The 15348-nt window shown below is 43.8% G+C and overlaps 1 long non-coding RNA gene across 1 annotated transcript in view; it reads right to left on the bottom strand.

The window, feature by feature from the left end:
* Positions 1–312: 312 nt before the first annotated feature.
* Positions 313–15348, bottom strand: part of LOC139358171 (uncharacterized) — a 43334-nt gene continuing 28298 nt past the window's right edge. Inside the window, exon 3 of the long non-coding RNA XR_011612718.1 lies at positions 313–580. This is a non-coding gene — a long non-coding RNA (uncharacterized lncRNA). The remainder of the gene's footprint in view (positions 581–15348) is intronic.

The raw sequence follows: 15348 nt of genomic DNA, 5'->3' as shown, positions 1-15348 counted from the left end.
TAGGGCATGCAATTAATCCTAATTTATCAGCATAGTCCCACATCTTGTCACACTTATTGATTCAGAAATGAGCACTGTCTTAGACTGAATTCCCCGGAAACATAATTTCAGATTGAAAGTTGCATGCAGAAGGGCTTTTTTCCATTTTTATTTTTTCTTATTTCATTTTTTAAATATTGAGACAGGGTTATTTTTTCTTATTTCATTTTTTTAGTATTGAGACAGGGTCTTGCTGTGTTGCCCACGCTGGACTTGAATGCCTGGGCTCAAGCAATCCTTCTGCCTCAGCCTCCTGAGTAGCTGGTACAGGATTGCATCTGTACCTAGTATAGGCATGCACTACTGTGCATGGCATGCAGATGGTTTACTGAAAAGTGTTCTCAGGACACACAACTGTGGGGAAGTGAAGAAGACAGAGTTGGGTGTAGAGAGAAGCTGACCAGCAAAATAGTTGCTGGGTAGTTACAATGAAGGCTTTCTCTGGTCTCACTGGGAGCTCGGGAGCTGGGCTAGCCCTTCAGAGTTGTCCGAAGTTGAAGTGTATTCCCGTATCAGCCTGTCACTGGCCTCAGGCTATACCCTAGGAGAACATGAAATGATTTCCTGAGGCTGAGAGCAGGAATATCCCCTGCAGCTGAAGGATGGGTGTATCTGCAGGGAAAAGGGGCACTGGGCAAGGCCCCACATAGCCACTGTAGGCATATGACTCAGTTTAGATTAAAAGAGGTTCTCTGGGGGCTCCTGAGAGAGAGGCTTGTAGAAATGACCTTTGTCCATCTGGTTATGGACAAGGACTTATGTAGCTCTGGGAATTGTTGGCAGCCATCTCACATCAAAGTCAGCTTTAATGACATTGGTGATCTGCTAAATCAAACCAAGCCTGGAGCCTGAATTACCCTGTACTTTTAGTGTGAACTTTCGTTGTTAGGTCAGTCTGTTGGTTGTGTTTTAGTACTTATAAATGAATGTATTTTATTTCTTTGAGCAAGGATGGGTTAAGAAAATCAAAAACAGAATCAACAAATAAATTTTTTTTTTTTGAGACGGAGTCTTGCTCTGTCACCCAGGCTGGAGTGCAGTGGCGCGATCTCGGTTCACTGCAAGCTCCGCCTAATTTTTTGTATTTTCAGTAGAGACGGGGTTTCACCATGTTAGCCAGGATAGTCTGGATCTCCTGACCTCGTGATCCGCCTGCCTCTGCCTCCCAAAGTGCTCGGATTACAGGTGTGAGCCACCATACCCGGCCCTCTTCTGTGCAGGGTTTCTAAGGTGCTAGCTGAATAATTGTCTTAACTATCCTTTCTCTCCTTGATGAACCCCTTCACTCTCTTGGTTTCTTTTCCTCCTCCTGATCTCTCCCCTTAAACTTTAGGTTCCTGTTTCTTCAACAGGATTTCTTCTACAGGATTATTCTGGTACAGGCAAGCCTTATTTTCCCTGCCTTACCTTTAACTTGCACCAGGAGATCCCCAAGGTCCCTCTCAACCCTAACACTATGAAGTCTGAAAAGTATGGAAACATCTTCCTAAATGTCATTTAAGTCATAAAGTCTCTTTCATTTACTGAATATTATTAGCTATTTTTTTCTTTTGTTAGAGAAAACAGGCAGCATGTGCAGCAACCAAGGGCCAAGTTTGGTTTTGCTATCACATGGATTTGCTGTTTTAACATCACTTTACAACCTGAAAGTTTTTGTTTTCTCAGTTGAATCATCAATAAAATGTATATAAGGTTATATGGATTAAGTGAGTCAATGTCTCTAAGGCCTCTAAAAAAGTACCTAACATATAGTTATTTTTTTTTCTTTTTGAGACAGAGTCTCGCTGTGTCGCCCAGGCTGGAGTGCAGTGGCCGGATCTCAGCTCACTGCAAGCTCTGCCTCCCGGGTTTTTACGCCATTCTCCTGCCTCAGCCTCCCGAGTAGCCGGGACTACAGGCGCCCGCCACCTCGCCCGGCTAGTTTTTTGTATTTTTTAGTAGAGACGGGGTTTCACCGTGTTAGCCAGGATGGTCTCGAACTCCTGACCTCGTGATCCGCCCGTCTCGGCCTCCCAAAGTGCTGGGATTACAGGCTTGAGCCACCGCGCCCGGCCCTAACATATAGTTATTAATGAGCACATTTGGAGTATGCGTGTGTTTGTGTATGTGTGTGCACTGTGCTTTAGGGATAAGAAAATACTGCTCTTACGAGTCACCTTTGGGGAGACAGACATTAACAAAAAGCGATATGTTCTAACTGTGATTCAATGTGATAAGGTCTTGTATCAGGACTGCGTTAAAAGGAATAGAACCAAAGTACTGTAGAAATCCAGAGAGGCAGAAGGGACCAATTCCTGGGGTGTGTAGTCACCCAGGAAGATTTCAAAGAGGGAGTGTCATTTTAGATGGTTTCAAAGGACAGGTAGTAGCTTTCCAGGTTGACGGAAAAGATATTTCATGTAGAGAAACTAGCATAGACAGGATTAAAAGAAGTAGATTTAAAATACCTAGCGTGTTGGGGGACTAGGGAAAATGTTTCATTACTTTAAGAATCGTAGCTACTGAAAGAATTGTGATGAAGAGAAGTTTCACGTGCTGGTTTCAAAGAGCACATAACAAAGAGAACTTCCAAGATTAGAAGACCCTCAAGAAGTTTCCATTCTGGATGGGAAGACTCTCCCATGTACTACATTATGCGATCTTTACCTTTTTTGTGTGTGTGCATGGTAAAATTCATGTAACAGTCAGCATTTTAAAGTATATAATTCAACGGCATTTAGTACATTCACAGTGTCATACAAATGCCACTGCTACCTAGTTCCAGCACATTTTTATCACAAAAGGTAACCCTGTACCCATTAAGCCGTCACTCCCCATTCTGGCCTCCCCCAGTCTCTGGCAGCTACTATTTGCTTTCTCTCTCTTTGGGTTTACCTATTATGGACATTTCTTTCTTTCTTTCTTTCTTTTTTTTTTTTTTTTTTGAGATAGGATCTGGCTCTGTCATCCAGGCTGGAGTGCAGTGGAGTGCAGAGGATGCTCACTGCAACCTCTGCCTTCTGGGCTCAAGTGATCCTCCCACCTCAACCTCCCAAGTAGCTGGGACCACAGGCATGTGCCACCATGCCTGACTAATTTTTGTAGACATTTCATATAAATGTAATTATATAATATGTAGTCTTTCAACGCTGTGAACAAGTCACACAACATCTTAATATTATTATGAAAATAATTTTGACCTAATGAACCTGCTGAAAGAGTATTAAGATCCCCAAGAGGTGTGTAGACCAGACTGAAAACCGCTGGTCTAGGTCATCAAGAAGTGTGGTTCCAGCTCCCCTCTCCAGCTTCTGTTCGCACAAGGTGGTTATCAGGCCCCTGTGTCCAGCCTGAGGGCTCTCCATCTCAGCTGCTCATCTGGGTGAAGACTCTGTCAGTCATTTCTACAACACTGAGATTAACGCTACAACAATGGCTTCAATTTCAAACTGCTCAATGGAACCAAACAACCAAATAGGGACACATTTTATTAGTAGCAAATCTGAAAGTGTTTTTAAAAAAAGACTTGCCACAAACATTTCCTATGAAATGCTGATCACTACCTGCCACGATCATTACATTTTTATGGTTTCAATAATTCCCTTTACCTGAGAAGAGAGCCATCATGTACTTTTGAATATCAAGCAGCAGCCCATGTCATAAATTGCTAACCCCTTTCTCCTCTAATGATCACAGCTTATTCTATTCTTCAAGTATTCTTCTCAGAGTAATTAGCACGCTTATTATACAGCATATTCAAATGTTAATGTGCACACTGTACTGACGCTATTGTGAGACTCGTTTTGCTCAGGAGCTAAAATTATGTTGCCATTCTGCTTGGTGCTAGGGGTTCTGTGCTTGAAACGTGTTTCCCACATGCAGGGAGCCAAGGTTATTTAACTGGAATGCTGAGCTAGAATGAGAAGAGTCTGACACTTAATATAGAACCTGTAAGCTAAACGGGGTCAGCAAGTACAGAGCCTACAAACTTTGAATTAGCTATCCATCACTGGGGAGACAATCAATATTTGAGCAGACTGGCTTAGGGGCATGTTTGACATCGTTCCTCCAGGGTCTCCACTAAACTCTGCCTCAGCAGGTTGGACTGCCAGAAGTCACAGTTCTGACAATTGGAAACATTTTCCTTACACTGAGCTGAAATCTGCTCAAATTTTCACTCGTTTATTTTTGCCCTGCCCTCTGGAGTGCTCTGTAATTGCCCTTTGGAGACTGAAGACAGTGACCATCCCCATGGTCTGCTCTCCTAAAGCTTACTTGTCCCAGGTCCTTGTATGGCAGGCCACCAGTCCCTTCACCATCGTGGTCAGTCCCCTTAGTTGTTTGAGGTGATTTTTTTTTTAACTCTTGGGTTTTGTTTTGTTGTTGTTTTAAAGAGAGGTGCTCAAAACTTGAAACTGATCCAAGTGTGGTCTAATCAGTGGGAAAGTGAGTAGGCCTATCACTCTTCTTGGATGCTATTCCATTGGTTCTTTTCAAGAGTTTATTATCTTGTTACCCACCACTGATTCACAATCAGCTAAAGCCATTAAGTCTTCTAAACCATATATGCTACCTCGGCAGTTTGCCATTTAGACCCAAATACAGGATTGGAAATTGGTCATTGTTACATATAATCATGTTAAATCTGGCCTAGTGTTTTGGCTCGTCAAGAAACTTTTTGTTTCTTGGATTCTGAATCCATCTTTTCCACCCACAAATGTAATCAATCTATTAATATTGGTCTTTTTATATGAATCAAATTTAAAAATGCCAGACAGCAAAGATCTCAGAGATGGAGCCCTTCACCTACTACCAGAGACCTCCTATCAAAGTATTTATGCAACCAGTTACACACACACACACACACACACACACACACACACACTGCCCCAGTACATACACACCGCCATCCCAACTGTTCCCTTCTCTAACTCAAGTTGACAGGGAGGGAAAACATCAAAGAATATTCCAGGTTACTGACTGCCTGGTTTAAATAGCCAGGAAAAGAAGGGAGGAGTGAATAAGGCCTAACAAAGGACCAAAACTGTAGGAACATGATCCAGTGAGGCTACATTATCTACCACACACCAGTAAAGCTTGGGAGGTAGCAGGGCTGAGTCAAATGGAAGATAGTTCAGGGTTCTGCCATGATGACAGAGAGGAAATCAATAACCAGGAAACAGGCTGGGCGTGGTGGCTCACACCTGTAATCCCGCACTTTGGGAGGCCAAGGTGGGCGGATCACTTGAGGTCAGGAGTTCGAGACCAGCCTGGCCAACATGGTGAAACCCTGTCTCCACTAAAAATACAAAAATTAGCCAGGCATGGTGGCGCATGCCTGTGGTCCCAGCTACTCGGGAGGCTGATGCAGGAGAATCACGTGAACCTGGGAGGCAGAGGTTGCAGTGAGCCGAAATCGCTCCATGGCACTCCAGCCTCCCAAGGCTCCTCTGTCTCTCTGGGTGACAGAGCGAGACACTGTCTCAAAAAATAAAAATAGAAAATAAAAAAATAACCAGGAAACAGAGCTGGTCTTAGAAGCTGGAAGGTAGCCAATGAGCATGTCAAACTGGAGGGACTGGGCAGAAGGGAACAGGGACAGGCAAATCTCCCAAGGGGAATGAAGCAAGGAAGGACCACGTGAAACAGAATCTTGGTGATGCTAAGTGGACTTCAGAGCTGTGCTGTCCAATATGGTAGCCACTAGCTGCAATATGGCTATTTACATTTAAATTAAAGCAAAATAAAAATTTAAAAATTCAGTCCCTTAGTTGCATTAGCCACATTTCAACTGCTTCAATAGTCATGTGTGACTAGTGGCTACCATATGGGATAATACAGAAGACAATTTCTACCACTGCAGAACATTCTGTTGCATTCTAGGTGTACTTCTAGAAAAGGGCTACACCAGGGAGGATACTATTTTAGTGTGCTTATTTTTCCTTCGCTTTCCTTCAAGACCCAGCTCAAATACCAGTTCTTCTGGGAATCTGTCCCTATGCTTGGTGTGTAATTGTATGCTACAGGCAGCAGGGCATTCTGACTGATACAGTTCTTAGTGGTAATGCATGGAAGTAGACAGGACTTAATATGGAGATCTCAGCATAGCTGTTTCTTAATTCTTAACCTTCCTCTATCTTGGGAAGGCTTCTTCCTTGACAAAGTAATTTGTTTTGAGGCGAAGACACGAGGTGGGGACAGGAGGGGAGGAGGAAGGGCACACTGTCCTAGCCAGTCAGATCTGCTGAATCCAACTCTGTAGCTGTTTAACAAAAGTTGTAAAACTGTAACAAAAAGCTTTTGATCTATTGTCCACAAACATTACATAGGCCATCATGGCCAGGCTGTCCAGAAGGTGAAATCAAGGTCTGATTTGCTTGATGCAAGATATCTTGTCATCTTACTCATGGCCTTCACTAAGTTTTCAGTCTGCCTTCTTTCCCTTTTAATTTCCTGTCCCAGAAGCTCTTAGAATTTCTAATAAGATCAATCAATTCTACCTTCTAAATCTCTCTAGAATCTGTTTCTCACTTCAATACCCCAGTTCATTTCTCACCTCTTCCCACCCAGCCCTCATACTGCCACAGCTCTGAGAGTCTTACCTGCCCATCACATTCTCCTCCCTAAAACTCTTCTGTGGCTCCTGTGACAGATAAAGGCCAGGCCCCTTGGACTCCAGCTACCTTTCCTGTTTCAGTTCTTCCACTCCCAGACACTTCAAACTTACTGCTACCGTGCCCAGAGCCAAGATGCCCTTTCACATCTCTGTGCCTTTGTACTTGCAGCTCCTTCTGTCTGAAATGCCCGTTAAAGTTCAGTTTAAATCTCATCTCTTCTGAGAAGCCTCTCCTGAGCCTGAGTCTTCAGACAGATTTCAGTGACCCATCAGCTATGCCCAGACACTGCAGGCTCTGATCATAACATATCCTGTGTATAACACTCATGAGTCTGTTTCTCCCACTAAACTGTGAGGTCTCAGGGGCAGGCAGCACATCTGACTCAGCTCTTATCCCCAGTGGCTAGCACAGGACCTGAGTCATAATAAACACTTACTAAATGCCTGTTAGGATGAACAACAAGTGTGCCTTTATGAGGTTCTCCTGTGCCTGAGAACGAAGATTACGAGAATCCTCTGCATGGCTGCCTGTTGCCATGCTCCTTAGGGCTCACCCATGCCAATGGAGGCCTAGTGAGCAAGTGGCCTTGGTAGTTGAAGATGTGGGGAAAAGCAAGAGGCCTGCAGCTGTCCCTGCTGAAAGCCTCACTATCTGCTGGCTGTTACCCCAGCAGACGGTGTGGCCACACAAGCCCATTCATTGTTTTTCGTGAAAAAACACAGGACCCCTTGAAGAATGCTCTTATAGTGACCCATCTGTGGCTAACTCTGGAGAAGAATTATTGGCAAAGGGGAGGAACCTCTTAGTAGAATGGAGAGACATGAGGCCGGGCACAGTGGCTCATGTTTATAATCTCAGCACTTTGGGAGGCTGAGGTGAGAGGATCACTTGAGCCCAGGAGTTTGAGACCAGCCTGGGCAACATCATGAGACCCCGTCTCTACAAAAAAATAAAAAAAATTAGCTGGGCATGGTGGTGCGTGCCTACAGTCCCAGCTACTCTGGAGGCTGAGGTGGGAGGATCACTTGAGCCCAGGAGTTTGGGGCTGTAGTGAGCTACGATCATCACTGCTCCAGCCTGGGCAATAGAATGAGACCCTGTCTCAAAAAAAGAAAGAAAGGCATGAACCACTGCTACTCTTACATAGCACATGGGATGTCCCTGGTTATGGAATGTAGGAGCCAAGAGCAACACTTTTATGCAGTATTTACTTTTAATTTTATTTATTTATTTATTTATTTTGAGACAGGGTTTCACTTCCATCTTCCCAATTGGAGTGCAGTGGCGTGATCTCCACTGCTGCAACGTCCGCCTCCAGGGCTCAAGCGATCTTCCTGCCTTAGCCTCCTGAGTAGCTGGTATCACAGGCACGTGCCACCATGCTCGGCTTAATTTTTTTAAATTTTTTTTTATATTTTGGAGAGATGGGGTTTTGCCATGTTGCCCAGCCTGGTCTTGAACTCCTGAGCTCAAGTGATCCACCCACCTCAGCCTCCCAAAGTGCTGAGATTACAGGCATGTTCCACCACCCCTGGCCTTATACAGTATTTTAAAATGTCCACCAAACCTTAATGGTTACCAAGAGACTTCCACTACTATCTTTTTTATTTCTTTGAGACAGGGTCTCACTTTGTCATCCAGGCTGGAGTGCAATGGTGTGATCACGACTCACTGCAGTCTCAACCTCCTGGGCTCCAGGGCTCCTCCCACCTCAGCCTCCTGAGTAGCTGAGACTAGAGGTGGGCACCACCAGCCCTGGCTTTTTTTTTTTTTTTTTTTTGAGACAGGATCTCATGATGTTGCTCAGGCTGAATATTATCTTCTTTAGCCCATTATTTACCCTGAGTGGCAGGCAGGCAAGGCAGGGCTGGAGTTGTTATTTATACATAAGAAAACTAATGTCCAGAGAGGTGAAGTGACTTGCCCAAGGTCACATACATTGTAAGCAAAGGATCATAAAAGTGAAGTCCCGTTCTCAGGGCTATGAAGTAATAATCAGTACTGTAACACATGAGAGTTATTTTTAAAAACTTTGCTGGGGTTTTGTGTTAATAGTATGTTTAAAATCAGAAACATTTTCTAGCAAATTTAGTCTGCAGAAGGCTTTCAGTCATCTTTTGGGAAGTTTGACTAAATGAAATTACAGAGTTCTTCCAGTCAGGACATTCTATGAAATTTAGTGTTCACTGTGTCCCAGGCTCATGTAACTCCTGAGATGATTACTAAGTAATTTCCAAAACAAATAGCTCTCCTGCCCAGCCAGCATCCCTGTCTGGCTTATCGAATAGTCTCAAGCTCATTATTTACTTATTCTATCACTTACTTCTCACTCTATTTTTTCTACTCCTTCACTTCCTACAACACGGCACTCCTATTACTTGATCAATTGTTCATTTCCTCTATCAGAGATAACCATGATTTAAAGCTAGAGGAATAATTTCTATATTAGACTAGAAAGCAGAAATGTCAGCCTGCATTATTGAGTTCTTAATTTAATTCCCTTTAAGGGGGAATTAAATTGACTGGATTAGTGAAGGTTCACTCGATTCATTTCTTCTCATAGAGATGACTAAATTCATTTGGGTGCCATATTTGGTAGTGGGATATGCTAAGGGAGTTTTAATAGGCCAGTGTAGGTGCATGATTTTCTAGGAAGGACAGTCTGCCTTGGTTGGATGGACAGGTTGTTTAAGCTCTGCCTGACAGGATTCTCCCCAGCCTCCCTGCATAAGAACAAAGTATTGTACATCTATTTGAACTGGGCAAAATCAGAGTTAATAGCAGCCTGATGGAAATAGATATCCCACTTTCTTCTGTTTGCTGTCCAGGCTCTATCCACTGTACCACATACTTTTCAGGGTGACAGTTGCTCCTATTAGTTAGTGTTTCCTGAGACGGACATGAAATGCAGTCTCCAATTTTAATGATATTCTATTTTTGTTGTCTCATAGGCTGCTATAAAAATGATATCCTATTTTTGTTTTCATCAGGAAGTCCCAGGCCCTTCAGATAGAACTACGGGTAATTCTTTTTTTTTTTTTTTTGAGATAGAGTCTCGCTCTGTTGCCCAGGCTGGTGTGCAGTGGCATGATCTCAGCTCACTGCAACCTCTGCCTCCTGGGTTCAAGCGATTCTCCTGCCTCAGCCTCCTGAGTAGCTAGGACAACAGGTGCCTGCCACCAAGCCCGGATAATTTTTTTTTTTTTTTTGTATTTTTAGTAGAGACGGGGTTTCACCACATTGGCCAGGGTGGTCTTGAACTCCTGACCTTACGATCTGCCCACCTTGGACTCCCAAAGTGCTGGGATTATAGGCGTGAACCACCACACCTGGCCAAACTATGGGTAATTCTTAAGTCAGGCGCGATGGCTCACACCTGTAATCCCAGCACTTTGGGAGGCCAAGGCGGGCAGATCACCTGAGGTCAGGAGTTCAAGACCAGCGTGGCCAACATGGCAAAACCCTGTCTCTACTAAAAATACAAAAATTAGCTAGGCGTGATGGCTTGTGCCTGTAATCCCAGCTACTTAGGAGGCTGAGGTGAGAGAATTGCTTGTGCCCGGGAGGCAGAGGTTGCATTGAGCCGAGAGATCTCGACACTGCACTTCATCCTGGGCAGCAGAATGAGACTCTGTTTAAAACAAAACAAAATAAAACAAAAAAGAACTGTGGTAATTCTTGGTGTTCCTAGTAGTCTTTGAGGATGGCGATTCTGTCTGGGTTTGTTTCAATTTTTCTCTTGATCGCAAGAACATTCTGACATTTAAACATATGAATAAGATGTACTTCTTGCTGATGGTGGGGGGACCCTCATTACAAAGTTCTAGGCCAGACCTGCCACCTTCTTTACTTCTAGCGGTGCATCAGACTTTGCTATGTGACTCCCACACAGGTGCCTGCCATGGCTGAGCAAGGCTGGCCTCTTTAGAATGAGATGAGAGCACTAACAATAAAGGGTAATGATACAGAACATGAAAAAGCACAAAAGGTTCTTCATCCTCTCGTTGGCTTTGCCCAGGATACAAGCTGATAAAATCAGATCAGATCAGATCCTGAACGCTGTGTGTTAAAGGTATTCACAGATGCTTAGGAGAATGCCAGGCAAGAAAGACCTGGCAATACATTTCCTGCATGCTAAAGTAACTCCTCCTTTTCCCTCTCCAACCTGGCTAAAAATATAACCTAAGTGTCACTAAATTCTAACAAAATACAAAAAAGCCTAACATTTGTTGAGCAGATTGTGACAGAATATCAATTAGCTAAGTGCTTGGTATGCAAACATCCCCATTGCTAACTTACCCACAGGAGGACTTGGAGGGAGGGGGAGCAGAGGGTGTCAGAGAATTAGAGAGAAAGGCCAATTGCCTCTAAGGAAAAGTGCTGGAGCCAGGGCTCATGACCTAGTTGACAGGTCAGAATGGTGCAATTGCCATTTATGTCCACCTAGTGGCAGCAGTTCTAGCCAGAAGCACCTGTACCTCAATTGGTTCACAGGCCCACTGGCAGCCACCTGGAATGGAACCATTTGGAAGGTTGCATTTGCCAGTAGTGGTCCCTTTTGGGCAGGGACCGATCTAGGTTATTCCAACTCTAAACCCCAAGTCCATGTGATAGAATCTGCTAGAAACAGGGTGCTGAAGTTTCCAAACAAACGAGCTTTATCATGTTAGGTTCTAGTACATGTTTTATGCCAGGGATCTAAAACTCCAAGGAGTAGAGAAGTTAGCTAAAAGAGGTGAGACTAGTATTCAACTAAGGACCAGTGGTAGCTGGTAGCTGATATGAATAACAGCAGGTTGGTGGCAGGCCAGGGAGTGAGTTGGGTCTTATGTTCTGTGCCTTCTGAATATAAACCAGCCACTGAAAAGGGAAGTTTGGTTTTAGGATAGATTTGTACATGATCTAGAATTTCTGTGACATGAAAAGAATTCACTCTATAGGCCAGCATTTCCTAAGATGTAGTATGCATGCTACTCAGGGCAGTGCAGATCTTTTTTTTTTTTTTTTTTTTTTTTTTTGAGACGGAGTCTCACGCTGTTGCCCAGGCTGGAGTGCAGTGGCGCGATCTCGGCTCACTGCAAGCTCCGCCTCCCGGGTTCACGCCATTCTCCTGCCTCAGCCTCCTGAGTAGCTGGGACTACAGGCGCCCGCCACCGCGCCCGGCTAATTTTTTGTATTTTTAGTAGAGACGGGGTTTCACCGTGGTCTCGATCTCCTGACCTTGTGATCCGCCCGCCTCGGCCTCCCAAAGTGCTGGGATTACAGGCTTGAGCCACCGCGCCCGGCCAATGTGCAGATCATTTTTGTTGAAACACCTTTTATTTTAATAGTTCAGCATTTACTTTAAGATGTCTTTGAAGAACTATATTATACCACAAACCTATGATTTCACAGGTGATATTTTTGGTTTTCCATTTACAATAATGATATAAAATTTTCATTGTATTTATTTATTTACTTATTTATTTATTTTTGAGAGAGGGTCTTATTCTGCTACCTAGGCTGGAGTACAGTGGTGTGATCATGGCTCACTGCAGCCTTGACCTCCTGGACTCAAGCAATCTTCCCACCTTAGCCTCCCAAGTAGCTGGGAACACAGGCACACACCATCATGCTTGGCTAATTAAAAAAAAAAATTTTTTTTTGGTAGCGATGAGTTTCTCTATGTTGTCCAGGCTAAAGTTTCATTTAAAGTACTTTTAGTAAAAATGAGTTTATTTGAAAAATAAAAAGCTAAGTAAATAATAGCACAAAAGAATGTCAATACAAGAACATGGTAAAAATCACAAAGGTAGAGTATAAACAATTGGAAAGTTTGAGAACTACTTCGTTAAGCTGGGGGATGAGGTGGATTGGACTTGTAAACAAAGGAGTTTGGAATGTCAGATAGGTAAAGAAAAAGGTAGAACTGTCAGAGGATCTGGATTGCAGTTCCAACTGCCACTCAGCCTGTGTGACACTGGCTTCTCTCTGGGTCTCCATTTCCTTATCTACATAATAACTCTTAACGTTCTGCTTAGCTTTATTATTTAGTGGTTCTATTTCACTTTTTGTTAATGAGATTATAAACAATCATCATAACAGCCAGCACACACGGTCTGTTTTGTGGTAGGCACTGTGCAGGACGCTTTCAATAAGTCATCATTCTTATTCTCACAATAGCCTTAAAAGGTAGGTATTATTATTATTATTTTGAGACAAGGTCTCGCTCTGTCACCCAGAGCACGATCGTGCAGTGGCACGATCTTGGCTCACTGCAACCTCCGCCTCCTGAGTTCAAGTGATGCTCTTGCCTTAATCTCCCAAGTAGCTGGTACTATACAGGCATGGGCCACCATGCTCAGCTAATTTTTATATTTTTTGGTAGAGACGGTGTTTCACTATGTTGGTCAGGCTGGTCTTGAACTCCTGACCACAGGTGATTGGCCCACCTCGGCCTCCCAAAGTACAGGCATAAGCCACTGCACCTGGCCAAAAGGTAGGTATTATAATGCCTATTCTACATATGCAGACAGTTGAGTCTGGAACATTTTAAGTAACTTGCCCAAGGTCACATAGAACTTGATTTGAATGAACTTGGATCTGATTCCAGAGCCTGTGTTTTTTTCCCCTAAGCCTTGCTGTATCCTAGTAGTTGATTCCTATTCACCCTTCAAAACTAAGCTCAAGATCGTCTCTTCCAGGAGGGCTTCTTTGACCTCCTCTCTCCATCCTGTTTAGACATCTCTTTCCTCAGTGTTCCCTTAATTTTCTAAGTATGTCTTTTGCTGTTGTTGTTATATTTGCCTTTGTGTCCCCAACACCCTGCACGGAATAGGTAGTCAATAAATGATTATGGAAACAGGGAGTGTGAAGGAGGGGGGAAAAGGTGAGAAAGGAGAGGGAAAGAATTACTGAAGAAAATATATTGCTACCTTATTTTATTAAATACTAAGGAAGTAGAATTGAGAGATAGGAGAGGAAGGTGGTTAAGCATATGGCCTCTAGATTCAAGCCACCTACCTTTGCTATTTACTAGGAGAGTGTCTTAGAGAACAGATTTAAAGCCTGTGCTTCAGTTTCTTCCTCTATAAAATAGGGGTATCATAGCACCTACCTTAAAGACTGTTGTAAAGGCTAATGACTTACTATAAGTAAAGTGCTTAGAGCAGTGCTTGAGATGTGGTAAGCAAGTACTTTAAATGTTGGCTATTGTTATTTCTGTGAAATAAATAAACGTGAATGTAACACTATTAAATACATATAACGCCTCTTCATTTCCCAACTGATTGACTGATGGCAGGGTCTTTCCAAGGCAGTATAAATACAGACAACTATACACATAGGATGAGCAATGTAATAGCCTAGTCTTTCCAATCCCATGGTAGCAGCATTAAGCACCCCATCTCTCTGCTCAGAACATTTAGAAATACTGATATTAAAATTATCACACTGGGCTGAGTGCAGTGGCTCATGCCTGTAATCCCAACATTTTGGAAAACTGAGGCAAGAGGATGGCTTGAGGCCAGGAGTTTGAGACCAGCCTGGGCAACATAGTGAGATGCCATCTCTACAAAAAAAGTTTTAAAAAATTAGCTGGGCATGGTGGCATGTGCCTGTAGTCCTAACTATTCAGGATGCTGGGGCGGGAGAATCGTTTGAGCCCAGTAGTTAGAGGCTGCAGTGAGCTATGATTGCACTACTGCACTTCAGCCTGTGTGACAGAGCAAGACCTTGTCTCTTAAATAAGTAAATAAATAAATACAATTATCACACTGTATTATATTCTAGATCCAGGTTTAACTTGTTGTCTACAACCCTCAATTAGGCTGTGAGTTCCTTGAAGGAAAAGACTCTCATTTGATTTCTCTCTCTGTCTCCAATTCTTAAAAAAGGGGTTAGTAAGAAATAAATGCTTAATAAATGTTTGCTGAGTGAATATAATAGAAAAGATGTGTACACATGAACAATGAAATAAAAAATATTAGAGGTCCATTCCAAGACGGCCGATTAAGAACAGCTCTGGTCTGCAGCTCCCAGCGTGATCAACGCAGAAGATGGGTGATTTCTGCATTTCCAACTGAGGTACCTGGTTCATCTCAACGGGACTGGTTGGACAGTGGATCCAGCCCACGGAGGGTAAGCCAAAGCAGGGCAGGGCATCACCTCACCCCAGAAGCGCGAGGGATTGGGGGATTTCCCTTTCCTAGCCAAGAGAAGCTGTGACAGACTGTACTTGAAAAGTGGTACACTCCTGCTCAAATACTGCGCTTTTCCAACCCTCTTAGCAAATGGCACACAGGGAGATTATATCCTGTGCCTGGCTCAGTGGGTCCCACACCCACGGGGCCTTGCTCACTGCTAGTGCAGCAGTCTGGGATCAACCCGCAAGGCAGCAGCCCGACAGGGGGAGGGGCATCTGCCATTGCTGAGGCTTGAGTGGGTAAATAAAGCAACTGGGAAGCTCGAATTGGGTGGAGCCCACTGCAGCGCTGCTGCAAGGCTTGCTGCCTCTATAGACTCCACCTCTGGCGGCAGGGCATAGCTGAACAAAAGGCAGCAGAAACTACTGTAGACTTAAACATCCCTGTCTGACAGCTCTGAAGAGAGCAGTGGTTATCCCAGCACGGCATTTGAGCTCTGAGAACGGACAGACTGCCTCCTCAAGTGGGTCCCTGACCCCCATGTAGCCTAACTGGGAAACACCTCCCAGTAGGGGCTGACTGACACCTCA

Source organism: Macaca nemestrina, chromosome 14, assembly GCF_043159975.1.
Source record: "Macaca nemestrina isolate mMacNem1 chromosome 14, mMacNem.hap1, whole genome shotgun sequence".
In the NCBI taxonomy this organism is placed as follows: Eukaryota; Metazoa; Chordata; class Mammalia; order Primates; family Cercopithecidae; genus Macaca; species Macaca nemestrina.
Note: the sequence above shows the minus strand (reverse complement) of the source record. Positions and strands in the feature narration are given on the sequence as shown.